The sequence below is a fragment of the Gallinula chloropus genome (genome assembly GCF_964237585.1).
Source record: "Gallinula chloropus genome assembly, chromosome: 12".
NCBI classification, from domain to species: Eukaryota; Metazoa; Chordata; class Aves; order Gruiformes; family Rallidae; genus Gallinula; species Gallinula chloropus.
In genome coordinates this window covers 14,041,032-14,056,940 of record NC_140097.1, presented here as the reverse complement: position 1 = coordinate 14,056,940, position 15,909 = coordinate 14,041,032, and the positions used below count along the sequence as shown (strand labels likewise).

At 46.6% G+C, this 15,909-nt stretch overlaps 1 long non-coding RNA gene across 1 annotated transcript; it reads right to left on the bottom strand.

The window, feature by feature from the left end:
- Nucleotides 1–6,964: 6,964 nt before the first annotated feature.
- On the bottom strand, nt 6,965–8,714 carry LOC311196204. The gene is made up of 3 exons (XR_014617568.1): nt 8,673–8,714; nt 8,373–8,437; nt 6,965–7,044 (listed from the first exon to the last, which is right to left on the bottom strand). It is a non-coding gene; the product is annotated as an uncharacterized lncRNA (long non-coding RNA).
- Nucleotides 8,715–15,909: the final 7,195 nt, after the last annotated feature.

Below are 15,909 nucleotides of genomic sequence, written 5' to 3'. Positions count from 1 at the left end.
TCAGTGAAACTCAGGGGACAAAAGTGCTTTATAGTGTAATTTTAGCAAAGTGTAGGGATTTTTCTCTAAGATTAACTTATAAATATTCTTTTTATCAAGGTATTTATGGTTTAAGGTTGGTTGTTGTTTGGTTGGGTTTTTTTAATAGACTGTTTGCACAACACTTTGGAAATAATGCCGAAAGCTCAAGAAGTGCTAGTTGGGCTAATTATAATTATTAAGCTTGATAATGCAAATAAAAAATTGCTTTGTTGCTAGAATCATTTGGCATATGTTTCACTGCCTCTGACATTTTAATGTGTTGGTAGCTACATACTAAACGGCCAGTAGTATGTGAACCAACAGATAAGGCATTCATGGTTTTAATTTGACAAAACATTTATTCAGTGTTTGTCCTGGCATTAAGCTGCTGCACAGAAAAGAACATTCCAAAGTAAACATCCAAACAGCTCTAAAAAATAACACAATTAAATCTCTCCACTGTGTTCCCAGAGCATTGGGCTGAACATATGTTTTATACACTCGAATGATTGAAATGATACCGTCGCTTGCGGAGAAGTCTGGTTCTGCTGGCTGGGAAACCACTCCAAGTTTTGAGTTGGAGAGCAACTCTTTGAGGGACAGGTGTGTCCTATTTCCCAATATGCCCTCCCCATCCTTGCCCCTTGCACACGGAGGGGGAGATGGTTAGTGCGTGGGAGTTCCTGGTGCCACGCCGGCACCTCCGCTTGTCCGAGCGAGACGCTGTGTCTGACACTGAGAACAGAAAAGAAATCGCTGGGATCGCCCTTACCCGCTTTGTGCTTTGGTTTCTCACCCAAAGGAGAGCTCCTCCAGGCTCCTCTCCGCGGGGGCTCTGTGCTCAGAGGGGGACGCGGTTACAGACACCGCTGTGGTGCAGCTCAGCTCAGCTCCCGGCTTTTGCCTGTCTCTTGTTTGCACTGCCATGGAAACCGGCGCTCCGGTTGCTGGGAGGCATCTGACCCGCGTGCACGGGAGGGATGCATCCAGCCCTCCCTTCTGGCGTTAGGCCTGAGTCCCGGGTGCCGGGACAAGTGCCCCTACTCTGACAGAGTGGGGCTGAGCTGGGTGGGTTCTCCCAGAGCCTGGCTGCCGTGGGAGACTTCATAAAATGACCTGCCTGGCTGCAACGCTTGCTGAATGTCAAGCCAGACCTTGGGGCAGAAAAGGAAGAAAACTTGCATGGTGTACATACAATAATGAACCCTGGCCTTCTGGGCTCTTTATTCATTATTTCAGTCCATGTAGCCTAGGTATCAGATTTAACCCCATCTCTCTGAGCAAAGCAGTGGGTTGGGGAAATTAAAGTTGGAGCCCCTGATTACAGAAATGATGATAACTTATCATTTCATAGCCTCTGCCTTGGTGTTTCTGTTTGTAAAGTCTGACCGGTCACGTTTTGGAGACTGTGTGTGATACAAGTGAATGAACTGTCAATCACTGGAGGTTCTCCAAGTCATTAGTGCCATAGAAACCTAAATATCACCTTCTAAAGTATATAACTTGATAAAATACTAGTTGAAAAAAATGCTTCTTTTAATGGTGGAAAAGATCCTTATATTTACTTTTTCCTGTTTCTGAGAAGACCAGATCAGTTCCAAAAGGGCCTTGTTCTTCTCTAGACTCTTTAGACTCTCTATTAATACAATTTTAGCTTTCTGAAATAGCAATTTATTTCATTTACTGATAGGTTTCCAAACTGCTTTCTCCATCTGAACAATTTGTGCAATAAATAGGATGATTTTCCATAAGTGCAAACTCCCATTTGATTGTTATAGTTCTTTTCTGTAATTGCTGATTATCAAGAGACTGAATTCAGGCAACAGAAGGAAAGTGCTTATACAGAAAGAAATTTCTCTTTATTCTGCACATGAATGCTTTGATTTTTTTTAGCAGCGATGCAGAAAACCATAGTGCTATCTTTAGTATGTTTTGGGAAATTTCCCAAATGTATTGGGGAGTATGTATAAAAAATGAGACTATAGAATAATTTCCATTACCAAAAAAATGTTTCAGATATAATTTGTACTTAAGATGCACTTTTTCTGAAGGCATAGTATCAAACAGGCTTTGTTCAGAAGCAGCAGTTCATTACAGAATTGCGAATGTGCCCTAGTGGTAACATCACAGAAATAGATAACTGTAGAAAACAAAGATGTTTGAACAGCCATGGCTTTGTCTGGCATAATCTCTGTATCAATGAACAAGACATTTATGTATCCATTGCTCTGTTCTGTGCTATCCTTGCTAAACATTTATTTCCCCAATCTGGAAGAGAGATTGTTTCAAAGCAGGGATGTATCTTGTGAGTTCTTGGAAAGGTGCAAGCTCTTTGTAGCTTTGGTTCAATTTTTGTGTCCCACGTGTGCCATAAGCCACTTGTGCTCTGCATTTCCCTGAGGGCAAGGAAGTTTTTAAGGCCAGAAGGACATCTGGGGTCTATCTTAGCCACCATTAACTTGGTTAATGAACGGAATAAATAGTACGTGCTATAAGATGGGAAAATCTGCCTGGTTGTATCGGCTGTGCAGCTGAGCAGTGCTGCAGGTTGTTGGGGATTCCTGGGTTGTGCAATGTTGCTTCATGGGACCATGTTATTGGGGGATTTTCTGGAGAGAGTCCAGCAAAGGGCTATGAAGATGATCGAAGGACTGGAGCATCTCCCCTACGAGCAAAGGCTGAATGAGCTGGGGCTGTTCAGCCTCAAGAAAAGAAGACTGAGAGGGGATCTTATTAATGTTTATAAATATCTGAAGTGTGGGAGACAGGGAAATGGCCAGCTTCTTCTCAGTGGTCTGTGGGGACAGGACAAGGGGTGATGGCTTCAAGTTGGAGCACAGGAAGTTTCACACCAATATGTGGAAGAACTTTTTCACAGTGAGGGTGACAGAGCCCTGGGACAGGCTGCCCAGGGGGGTGTGGAGTCTCCTTCTCTGGAGATATTCAAGCCCCGTCTGGATGTCGACCTGTGTGACCTGTCCTAGGGAACCTACTTTGGCTGGGGGGTTGGACCCGATGATCTCTGGGGGTCCCTTCCAACCTGTGTGATTCTGTGACTGAATGCCTGGACAGTGTCTCCTCAGTGCACAGCTGAGAAAGGCAGGCAGTTCGTGTGGTAACTGCGTCAGGCTGCTGCTTGTGTTCCCAACAGGTGTCTGCAGATCCAGGGGCTTGTACGGGGTGGTTTTGTTAGGACACGGGATTGGGATTGCAGGATGTCGTTAGTTCTTTGCTCCCTTTGTTTCTTTCTTGAAGGTGTTGCTTGTCTTCTACACTCCTTGGTCACACAGTTTGTGATGTGAAGGGGTTACTTGTCTTCTCCACCCGGTCAGCCTGTCCGTGACATGGGGATGCTGATCCCTACCACAGAGATGCTACAAGGGTTAATTAGCATTGGCAAAACATTTTGAAATGGCTGATTGAGAAACGCTGCCACAGATTAAAGCTGAAGAAGTATCTAGATGAATAAATAATCCTTTGTAGTTTTACCATTACGGGAAACTCCCTGTGTACCCAGGGTGCTGCACAGGTCACGGAGCAGTCATGTCCCCACTGCCTGAACTCTTCTCAAGGGGACTTATTAAAGCATTTCACTGTTTCTGCAACACAAGCCACAATATGTATCACACAGAGAAAAAAGCCAGACAGTAACCAGCAAACCAAATGGGTTGGCAGTTTTTAATGTCTTTGAAACGCTTGTTCCTGTTGTTTCATAGTGAGTTGTGCAGCTGCGGAACCTGGAGCATTCCAGGAGGGAGAAGAGGACCCTGTTTCCAGGGTTGGACACAAGGAAGTAGGACAGATTCTCAAGCGAGTGTCTGCAAGACACCAGCTACAAGAGTTCTGCTGAAGGCAGTGCAGCCAGCTCCCTGCTTCAGCATGGTCTGTGGTGACCCGGTAAGGGCTTTTCTGCTGGTGGGTCTCTTTGGGACCCACTGTTCTGCCTTTCTCCTGCCTGCAAGGGAACAGCTTCAAGATGATTATGGAGATCCCATGGGGAATATAGGGCTACTGACATACTTCTTGCAAGGTCTGTGAGTGCTACTGAGCTGTGTAGAGAGGCTGAAATCGGGAGAGACAGTAACAGTGTGGTTTGTCTCCTTTGTACTGTATTCACAGTACAAACCCCTGCATCAGCACCCCAGCTCTGTGAAAGATGCTAAAAGAAACAGTACTGAGAAGCATATCCACCTCATCTGATCCCAGCACGCCTCTGTTTCTCTGTAGATCTTTCTTCCCAGCACCAGACCATCAAGGTGGCCAGGCTGAATGGCCACGTGCGTTGACTGCTGCATGTGTTCAGCAAATCCAGTGCCTGTCAACAGCAACAGGGATGGATCCTGTCTCCTTAGGTTATAGGCACGAGGAAGTGATAGCCCAATAGAAAAAGGGGTTACTACAGCTCAGAGTGGAGCCACCCCAACCAGGGGTGAGCAGCTAGTGCAGAAAGTAAGTAGAAGACCTCCTGCAAACAGGAAAGCTGTGATACCCATCTACCATGGCCTCATGGTGTCTAACCACCAGCACTGCTGTTTATGCCCTACTCCCTCCGGCTGAAGCTTACTTCCAGGAAAGGTTTTTATTTCAATGCAAAATTTTCCAGCTGGAGAAGTGTCCCATAACGTTTGCACAGCCAGAGCCAGCCACGAGATGGCAGCAACCTTGTGTTGCTAGGAGCTGGGGTTTGGCTCAGTGACCCACATTTCCCACTCTCGCTTCTCCATGCCCCTTTTACCTTATAGATGAGGTCTCCAGGCTTAACAAGCCCCAAGAAACCCTGACCTATCCTTTGGGTTGAAGGATAAGTGTCTCCAGAGAGGATTTCTGCCAGAAACACCTGTGACCTCAACTCTCATCTTTGGAAACAGGCTGGTGGGGCAGAACTCACTTGGGTCTTTGCGTCCTACCACTGACCTCCCTCCCCCAGTGTGCCCCTAGGCTGGCTCATCCAAAATGGATTTTTAGTATTCTTTCAAGTGATCTAATTTCAATCTAGTGGATAAAAGCTGCTAAAATCTCTGAAGGGCCACTTGGCAATGAGAGGGCAGCCCCTGTTGTCTATCCTGTTACTGTGGGTATGCGTGGGTGCTGTGTAATGACTTGGACAAAAAGCAGCAAGCGCTCAGTGATTTGTATTTCACACTCATTCTTGCTGGGAATGCAGACTCTTTCCTGCTGAGAATAAGAGAAAATATTCTGAAATCTTCATCTTGGGACTCTTGCCAGACCTGGGACAGTTTCTTTTGTAATGCAAAGCTTATTCTAGTGTGTGCTGTGATGTCAGGGAGTCTTTCTTGTAATGGCTGTCAGCAGTGGTCTCCTTAGACAAGTGCATGCAGATGAGCTCTGTGCTTTGCTGTAGCTCTTGAGGTAAGGCAGCCAACACCATAGAGACTCAGTTGACTTCAGCTCTCTGACTTCTGGATCAGTCAATGGGAGGACTGCTCATTGAGTGGTGGTGGTGTAGCAGAGCCTGATGCAAATGCAGCAGAAGATGGCAGAATCATAAGATCATATTTGAGAGAGACCTCTGGAGGTCTGTAATCCAACCTCCTAGCAGGGCTAACTTCAGAGTCACATCTGTCTGCTCAAAGCCTTGACTAGTTGTTTTGAAAACCTCTAAGGATGGAGATATCCCAAACTCTATGGATGATGGAGGAGTTGAGATCTGAGAGGCTCAGCTTGGGCTTGGTGGGGCAGCCTCACTGGTTTGCTCTGGTAAGGATATAAATAAATTATTTGGCTGTGATTTCAAGGCCAGTTCTGAATAACTGTTTAGCCCTGATCCCAAACTGCAAACTGTAACTAGTTCCAGGCTTCCCTCAGAGCTCGGTACTTCTGGGACCTAGGAGTTTGTGTTTGGCCCATTGTAAAGAGAGCCACAAAGCTGCAGCCAAGGAGACTTTCCTAACCAGGGCTATAAATCCGGGCTGTTTGCAGGGACAAATGACCCAGGAACCTGAGGTTGCAACTTCATGATTTTGCATTAAGCTCTTAAGGCACAGTTCCAGGTTTTTTCCTGGCCCTTGCTTTGTGGCAAAACTACAGCTGCTGCGACTGCACGGGAACTGATCCAGCTGAAAAATACCCTGTCTGAGGAAAAAAATCCTTTATATTATGGTCACTGGGATGGCTTGAGGAAGAGGCACATGAGGGCTGGGGAAAGGTGGAACTTCAGTGACAGCCTGTGCTTTGATGTCGTAGGGAGATAGTGAAACTGCAGCTTCATGGGAGTAAACCAGGTTGAGCCTGCAAAGCCCTGCACACAAAGTTCCTTCAACAGGGGTGTATGGAGCAGACTGTAAAGGATTCGTAGGGTAAAGTTATGGGTCAGGTCGATTTCTAAGAGCTACGAAAGGGAGCACATGCTTTGTGGCTCCAAATTCTTTCTGCTCATGTGGAATGGATTAGAGATAAAAACAACCCTGTTATTCACTTTGCTCCTGAGCTGTTTCAGTCCTGTCTGTCTGCTTCTCCAGGGAAGCTTGTAAAGGGACTATTATCTGTGATCCAAATCTGTGGCTCGTTTCCCCAGCGTAGCTCATGGGATCCCCTTCCCCTTGCCAGGGGATGGGGCATTACTGGGTACCAGCCGCAATGGTTCAGGAACATTTGGCGCCAGCCTGGCTGCTTTCTTGCAGGCTCCTCCTATTTGTGTCTCTATTTTAAGTACGGGGTACTGAGGCACGGAGAAGCAAATGACTGCTAGTGCTGTGCAGTGGGTCTTTAGTGCGACAAGCCCCAAATCCACATCTTACAGCTGTTTAGCTGAAATCACGGGCAGCACAAACATGCTCCTCGTGCAACGACAGCTTTATTACTTGGAAATGCTAGAAAGTTTCCCCATCCTGTTCCTATTCCTTTGCCGGCACCTGTGTGAATGCCCGCTGTTCTCCCCACCAGGATGTCAGCAGATCCTGTAGCTTGTTTTCCACTGAAATGTCTCCTCTTAGGTAAATATTACATTTAGGGTTGCTTTGCCAGTGGCTTTCTTACCTGGAGTTTGTACAACAGGTCAATGCCCTGCTCAGAGATAAGAGGAATACTTGCTGTGAGTGCTGTTTGCTGCTGTGCTATGCCACCCTGCTCTTCCCTCATCAGCTTCTCCTTTAAAGGTTTTTGAGTGCTGCTTGTCCTGGAGGTTTTAGCAAAGTGAGGGAAATTTAAGACCAGCAGTTGAGCACTCAAGACAGAGCAGACGGGCTTGTTTATCCCAACAGCCGCGGCTTGTAAATTATTCATCTGTGTGTAATTGAAACACGCAGATCCTCAAAGGTCTTGTTACAAAGGATGAGGTGAAGGATCATCGAGCTTCGAGCAAAACAGGAAGGTTAACAGGTCCTGGGGAACCCTTCTCATCCACCTGCATCTGCTCTACAAAAATGCCTGTTTGCAGAAGAAAACCGAGTTGCCGCTGAGTGAAGCAATGCACAGATACGTGTGTGCTGAGGGGAGAGGACATCTGTAAAATATCTTCCTGCATCAGTTTTCCCTCCTGTGGGAAACACAGATTTGAAGCCTGTTGCACTGAAACATATACATGGCCTGTAGGCACGTACCAAGTACCAATGCACAAGAGGCTCTGGCCTCTGTGAAAAGGAGAAGTAGTTTCCAAAGACCAAGAGAGTTCAGAATAGCCGGCTAAGCAGAAAAGACGCCAGCACACTTCTGCTCAGCAGTTCTGTCTCCAGACAAAACCAGACTTCAGCTAATTAAAAAGAGCAGATGCTAGCTGGAACATTAATTGGAACAACTATCATCTTTTGCCTATGCTTAAATCTCTATTCTAGCTCTCTTGTAGTACGTTTGGAGAGAGTTAACCCTTTAGCTGGCTGATTTTGTTAGGCACAGCATGTCCTTAGAAGAGAGTATAATATCTGTGAATAGGTTTGGGTCCTTTTTTTTTTTTTCAGGACCAAACAATTCTTTGTCTAATAATGCAGAACCATGATCACAACCAGCATTCTCAACCCTTTCTGCTCACAGTGCTGTCAGTAAAGTGATCTTGCTTGGCTCTCAGAGGCCATGTAAGAGGTGGCACAGGGCCAGCTGCTGCTCTTCCCTGTACACATTGCATTGAGAGCACACCTCTTCTTTAACCTGTGCTCATTTGTTCCCCTCAGCCTGTGTTCCTTCTCATTAGACTTGATGTATGATCTACAGAAAGCGCAAACAGCTCAGCGGACATCTGATATGCTTATAAATAGCCTGTCTGCCCTGTTATGGTTCTGTAGCTATCCCAACATGAGCAAACACTTGACATACTGCACTCTTCCTGGAACCAGGATGCTATCGAAGATTTTCCTCTAAAGCATCCAAATTTGGCCTCTGCTGGAAGCCGGGTACTTAACTGCAGGCACCACTGGTCTGTTCCAGATTGGCAGTTCCTTGGTCTTGTCCTCATCTCCAATTCTTCCTGAAGAAATGAAGCAAAGGGATCATTTGAGAAATTAGGCTCTTCCACTGTTCCTGCCCTCCATGCTCCAGTCCCCTGTCACTGGCAGAGGCTCCCTTGGCACAGCTACAAGCCCAGTTTCTTTCCTGCCTCTGCTCACGCACCACCTTTAGGCTCCTGTTACTTCCTTCTTTCCTGTGCCCTCAGTTTCCCCCCTCCCTGTCAGGGCCAGATCCTGTTTCCTCGGTGGGCTCACCAAGTCCATCATGGGTCTGGCAGTCCTTGCTGAGGTTTGTTCTGTTGATGCTTTCCTAAGCACCACCACTTGCATCTAAAAGAAACGTGCCCTGGCTTCCAGTGAATTGAGAGCAGCAAGGACAGCAATCCTCAGTGCAAACTCCTCCATGCTTCCTCAGTATGTATCCCTTAACCCTTTTTTCTTTTGCCAGCCTCCTTGAGTGACAACTCTTGTCATTTCATACCCCTTACTGCACTGAATAACCCTCAAATTTGCCTTCCAAAGAGATTGCCAGAGAGAGGTGATTTTAGGCAGGAGATCTATGGAGGCTTTGGGGGCCGATTGGGATATTTAAGATTATCCCTGACTCATTTTCTTGCAGGTCTGATGCAAGAAGTGAGTCAGATCCCTCCAACACAGTTTGACCCGACTGATGCGGCCAGCAGACAGCTGAGAGGCAGCGTGTGGATCTCATGTTGTTTTGCAAATGGAATAAAGTTCACTTAACAGAGCAGGCCTATTTTTGCTGTTAACTCAAAGGCCTCTCACCTGAAAACAACCTGCAGATCACTTACCCCATCCCTGCTCGCAGGTGGAATTAGCTCCTGAGAGCCACCGTTGGTGGAGGCGGCAGGTATTTCTGAGAGGTTACCCTCTTTCCCAAGACAGGGTGAAAGTCCCTTTCCTGTGATGCTGAGTTCCTCATGCTTGAAGTGCTCGCAGTTCCCAGCCCCTTTTGGGTAGTCAGGACCCCAACCAAAGAATGTTCTTCCTTTGAGCAATGCTTCCAATACTGGTCTTAATGTACCTTTGCTTTCTTTTTTGGTTCCTTTCTCTTCCTAGATGTGAATGCTCTCATTGCTGAATGACACCCATGTCCCATGGCTCCCTTTATCCTGTAGGAAAAGTCCTCCTTTCCCCCCAGCTCAGTTGCAGACAGGCATCTCCTGGGGCCAGTGGCTCCTTCTGACTCAGTTCCCATTGCAGTAAGGTCTCGGCACCTGTCTTCCTTATGGATGTGTCTTGTTGACTACTGACAGCTGCAGGTGAGTGGCTCACGCACTGCCTGATGTCTGATTTTTAGACATTTAGAGCTGAGGGGATAAAGTTCATGGAAATTTGTTTCCTAATATTTAGGTCCCATGTTCTGCCAGCATCTCCTCTTACCGGCACTGCCCCAGTTTCACTGTCCTCCAAGTATCCACAGTGGTCTTCCTGCCTGCCCTGTTTTCACTTGTAGCTGGGCTCTGGTTCAGACTACCCATTTTTTTCCAACAGAAGAGAAATTCCTACTACAGCTCTTGCAGCCCATCCCCACCTCTGCAGGACATCTCCCCTGGGCTGGGTATGGTGCTCCCTTGGGGCAGCTGTTCACTTGCAGTCCCCCAAGAACAGTGTTTGCAGCTGAGGTGTCTGGAGAGAGCATCAGCGTTGCTGCATTTGGACTGGGGGCAGGCTTTAAGATTGCTTCTTGAGCTGTTCTTTGTGGTTACTAACTCTACCTGAATGCCCCAGAGATGAAAGGTGTATCCCAACTTGACTTTTCCCTGAGGAAAGCGGACAGCAGTGCTCAGAGCCTCTGATGGGAGTTTCTAATGGGAGCAGTCTTGCTCTGCTGAACGCAGACTTGTGCCAGGTTAAGCCATCGCCTTTGAATGCCTTCTCTGTTCTTGTTCCAATGCAGCTTCTAAATTAGAAACCCTACCACCTGCACACGGTGTGAGCAGGGATTTTGCAACACCAGGAGGCTGAGTCAGGCACAGGACAAGAGCCATTCTGGTCCTGAAAGGCTCGGTCACATTCAGGTGCCCACTGCAATGGTTTCCCTTCTCACCCCATCTCCCCAGGGTTGTGCAATGTTGGCAAACCCACTGGTCAGTCCAGTGTCGGAGGAGCAGCCATCCCAGCACTGGCAGCTCTGGGGCCTCGGGTGCTGGCTGGCTCAGCCAGGACTCTGCTCGCTGCCTGCCCGTGGCTTTTCCCCCTGTCAGCAACAGCGCGTCCAAGGTAAATTACCTCTTGTTGGAACAGCCTGGGTTTGAGCTCAGATTGGCAGCCTCTGTCTTGCTGTCAACCTTTTTGGTACAGCAGCAGGACACTGTCCGGGTATGGAAACCACTTGCTGTGCCATACCCCCTCCAGTGGCCCACCATGTGTCTGTGTTCTGTGTGCTAAAATTTACCGCTTCCTCTTTCTCTAGGCTGTACCCTGAAGGGAAAACAGTCTGGTGCCTGTCCATCACACCCAGACCCTTCTTCCAGTTCCCAATTTTTAAGCTTCCCAGATAAATTCTAATGGAGCTCGTTAAGGTTGTTCAGACTGGTGGTGGCTGTGGGAAAGGGTTTTGTAAAATAAGAGTGTTTGGATTTATGTTAGTATTTAGCTTCCTGTAGACCTTTCAGTGCTTTCTGAGCCTGGCCTACAGCTAAACTATTCTCATGGACTGGTTAGAGACTCTTACTTTTTTTTTTTTTTTACACTTTTCCTAGCATCTTGTGAATCCCTTTTTAACTTAAATGGTGAAGCAAAGAGTTTTACTACTGCAATATACCTACATTTGTTACAGCTGAAGGAGGAGAGCCCGTTTCCTAGCTGAGGGTCTTTTAAGTTGTTGTAAGTTTCCTTGTTTGAATACACAGCATCATCTTGGGATGAGCCCAGTGAAGCCTTCGGTGCTTTGCCTGATCTGCCTTCTAGTCCCTGTGCACTGTGTTAGACCTGTGAGTTTGTGCTATGCTCATCTTGGGTCACATCTTGATCTTTTTTTGGAGGCTAAATCCTGCAGCTCCATTAACACGTGGCTGCTCAAGGCTGAAGCAGCCCGTGTGGCTCCTCAGCAAGCACATGGACTTGAAGGAAGCCAAAGGCAGCTCCTGGCATGTTTTCCTCTCAAAAGTGGGGATGAGAGAGGAGGACGTGGCTGCAGTAATTGAGCTGACAACATTTTTCATCTCCTGTCTGAGTCCCAGTGGGCCCTGAAGAGACTTGAAAAGTGCCAAGTCCTCAGGCTGGCGCTGTCCCACACGGAGGCTGCCTTCCAGTGTGGCTCTGGAACCTCTGCTCAAGGTGATTTTTCGGCATTTTTATTCCTTTCCGCACCTCTTATTCCGAGTTGCTGAAGCATTCCTGCTGGCTTATATTTTTATGAGGACTTGTCTCACCCATTGGGCTCTGATGACTGGGCCACCTTCCCATCCTGGTTTCCAGAGAAGTCATGCTGTGGCTGAGCCTCACCCGGGATGCTGAGACGTGGTCTGGCTCTGCCCCGGCAGGCTGCAGTCCCATGGGCAGCTCAGGTCTTTCAGGGAAACCTTTTCCAGACTCTCATTCCCTTTCTGTAAATCTTCCATCTCTCTCAGTACTTTGGTCCATGTTTGAGCCCAGTGGCCCCTCCATTGCTCATTTTCTCTTGGCTCAACAGAAATGCTAACCCTCAGCATTCTCCATCCCATGGAGAACCTGAAGCCCCAAGCAGCCAGCAGAGCTGCTGAGATGCCGTTGGGACTTTCTCCATTCCTGCCTGTGTCCAGCTCCTTTGGCTGCTCCAGAGACTTTTTGCATGATACCCCTCCCGACTTCTCTCTCTTGCATCATGCCCCAAAACATCACCATCTTCTGGCTTCTCCATGAACCTTCCTTGATTCTCTTACCCTAGAGAAGACCTAAACATCTCCATGTACTATTGCTGACTAATGGGGCCCTGGTATTTTTGTAGCATTTATTTCTCTTCCTCAAGCCATTTTGTACTAGGTAGCACCCAAAGAAAGCAAAAAGATCCAGGGATTGTTCAAACTTTTTCCTCCACACCATGCAAACAGATCCACTTGTGAGTGCAAACAGCTCTTTTGTCCATCATTTTGATGCTGGGCAGCGATGTCCCCTCGATTTTAAAATGTTTTTTTTTTCCTGAAGGCAAAATATTAAACAGCTTTTTGAGCAGAGTTGCACCGATTTCGTTACCAGCCTCTTGCTGTTTCTACACACTGAAGGCTGGATCCTGGGGGTGCTGAGCCGATTTACTCCAAGCCATGGTTATGGCCGTTTCCTCAGTAAAGTCTGTTTCGGCATTGCACAATGTGTCTGTTCTCCGAGGGGGCCCTGCGCAATCTCCGCCCAGGACAGACGTCTGAGCTTGATCCCGCTGGAATGACGTCAAAGGTTGCAATATTGTACCTCTTCCCAGCTCTGGCAGAGCCCGGCCTGGCAATGTGCCGCTGCAGTGGCTGCAGCTGGCTTGACCTGCTCAGCACAACTAATAGGTTACTGAATGGCAGCACAGGTGGCCCGTGTTGCTTTGCACAGTGGAGATCTGATACACACACTTGTCTCTTCCCCGCAAATTCCCGCTGCTCCAGAAACCTCTGACTGAGAGCAAATGAAAATTGCTTTTAAAAGGAGCATCCTCCAATGCTGACATGCTCACGAGGCAGAGGCTGAGTTAAAACCCCTGCAAACTCATGGGGTTTCCCATGGTTGGGACTTGGGCTGGCAGAGGCAGATGTGGTTTATCACGGAGCTGCAGCAGGCAGCACAACAGAGGGTGCCAGTAAATCACTGGCTGGTCTCCGTGGCACTGGTTAGGATAATATGAGTAAGTTATCTACAAGCGGCTGTTCTGAACAGTTGCTGCTGAAGTCTGCTGAAGGCATCAGGGACAGTTAAAGCAGCAGCTTCAGCTTGTACCCAACCAGCCCTGGTGAAATAAGGGTGATAGGTACACTGCTACACCTGCCCCCAGTAGGGATGGTTTCCGAGTGCTTCAGGGAAGGAAGAGCTGGCACATCCTTGGGGCAGCCTGGACTGGCGTCCCCATGTCCTGAAGCACCCCAGCCTGTGGCACTCCCCAGGGGGTACAGCCGGGCAGGAGAGTTGCGAAATGCATTGTGCTGCTCAGCTTGTTATTCACCATGACCTCTTGGCATTGTTACAAGCACTGCCTATGTCTCACCTGCCCTTCACTGGACCTACCTCACTGGTAAGGTGGCTGCTGACGTTTCACATCTGCCAGAGCCAGTTTGAAGTGAGTTGATTTCAGCCTGAGATGAGTGAAATGATGCTTCTGATTCGGCTGGCTGTGCAATGGTCTGTTTCGGCAGCTCTGCACACAGGTTGGGAGAAAGAAGAGGTGTTTGATGATTTCAGTTTTTATATGAATGCCCAGGCATTTTTAAGGTGGTTCTTAAAAGAAGGGTGCTCACAGATTAAGAACAGCTCCCAAGTTTTGATTTTGGAAATTCTGGGATTTTCCAAGTTGTAAATCCAGCTGGAGGATGTTCAGCGTGCCTGTGGCTGTGATCAGCATTCTCTCCTGTAGGCAGCTCAGCACTGTTGGGCTGTAGCTGGTCCCTGGGCACTGTCATATGTGGTGAATGCCCTGGGGAAAGTAAAAAAAGACAATCTGTAGTGTTAGCAGGAACATTTTTGGTGGCTCATTAAGTGAAAAAATAAGATGTAGAAAACTATATAAAAATATTTGATTGTAGGTTTAATAAAATGGGAGAGATTGGTTTCTAACATGTATGAGCAGAGGTACAGTATCTTTAAAAAATTGGTAATTTTGAGCTGGAAATAGGACTGAGACAAGTCTGGAAAGTAAATATTTAATTACTGGATCAATTTTGATAAATATCCAGAGTTTGCAATTGATTTCTTTAGTCTCTGCCGAGCCCATCAGTGAAACTCCTGGTTAGTACTGGTGTTGCGTCCCATCAGCAAATAATTTACACTTGGGATTATAATTGATTTTGCATGTTAAAAACTTGACACCCTTGAACCAACATCCTTTCTGTGTTCTCTGCTAGTGATAGCTATCTTACTTCTGGGCGTAAAAGCAAGATTAGTTTCCTTGACTGGTTGTGCCAGCAAGGTTGTGAGGAGAAGGGCAGGCACGACAATACTCTGCTCTTTGTAAGGCAGAAATTAGCCAGTATTTACCTTATGGGCTGTGACATTTAAATAAGAATTCCAAAGAGAGTTACAATAGTGAACTCTAACACTGACAAGATCGCATGATCGATGCATAGCTGTGATCAGAGAGTTGATACTGACTGATAGAAGCTTTAGTGCTATCTAGAGAAGCCCTACTGCCTGCATTAGTTCAGAGGATGATCACAATTAAATGCAAGACTAAGGGGGGGAAAATAAAAGTCCAGATGTAAAAATGTTGCCTGATGATTGGGGAAAATCAGATTCAGAGCCAAGGGCAGTTGCTGCATCATGCCTCTTCAGCAGACAGATCCCAAGTCCACTTGGTCAAGCACTGAGTGACATGCAGAGATTTACACATATGTATCCTCTAGGAAAAAATTAGTTAGTGTGTCATTAAGCAGAGGTTATGGAAGGATGAAATTGTTACATAATACCTGATGTTCTCTCCTCTTTAGTGATTACAGTTTCTTCTCATAGAAGCTGCCACATTCCCTGTGCCATTCGTGCAACTCAGGTGTCCTGGAAATAAAGGTTTTGTCATCATTTTTTCTCTATATATTCTTCATCAGACAATCAATGTGCATTTAACAAACATCAGCTTGTTCAGTATTGCACAACGTCAAGATTATTATCCTTCAGGAACAGGTGGAGAATCCCAAAGGTGAGGAGATGAGGTGGACAGATAAACAATTAAATAGTTGCAGATTTGGGAAAGGACATAGTTTGCTCTCAAGCAGTCGTTTTTGGGAAAAAATATGTCAGTAACCTCAATTTAGTTTTCTGTTATTTCTTGTGACACCAGTAAGGGTAAATATTTTGCTCCCAAACGCCTACAGCATAAGAAAATGTGCATCTTTAGCTCACAGGATGTATAAATAAGTCTTCCCCAAATGTTTTGACAAGTCCAAGGTTGGTGAATGAAAACACTTGCTATGATCACATCTGTAGTTTGAAGAAGAATAATCCAGGTCGGAATCAGTGTTTTCTTGATTGCTTACATTTCTACTAAGGGCTCATTAGATGAGAAAATAGAGGATTACATCACAATCCATAATTCTTCTAAGCAAGCAATTCATTTGTTTTGTGGGTCGGGTGGGTTTTTTGGTTTTGGTTGGTTGTTTTTTTGGGTTTGGTTTCTTTGATTATTTGTTTTAATTATTCTGTTGAGACTATCTGCCCTGTGATAAGTAAAGCAGTCAGATCACAACAGCAGCAAAATAAATCTCAGTCCAGGGCAATGTAAATTGGGAAGAAGCTCCAGAGAGTGGTGCTATTTGAAATAAGTTGAGGAATTATTTTGAAAGCTTGCATGGAAGAGCAGAGTTTT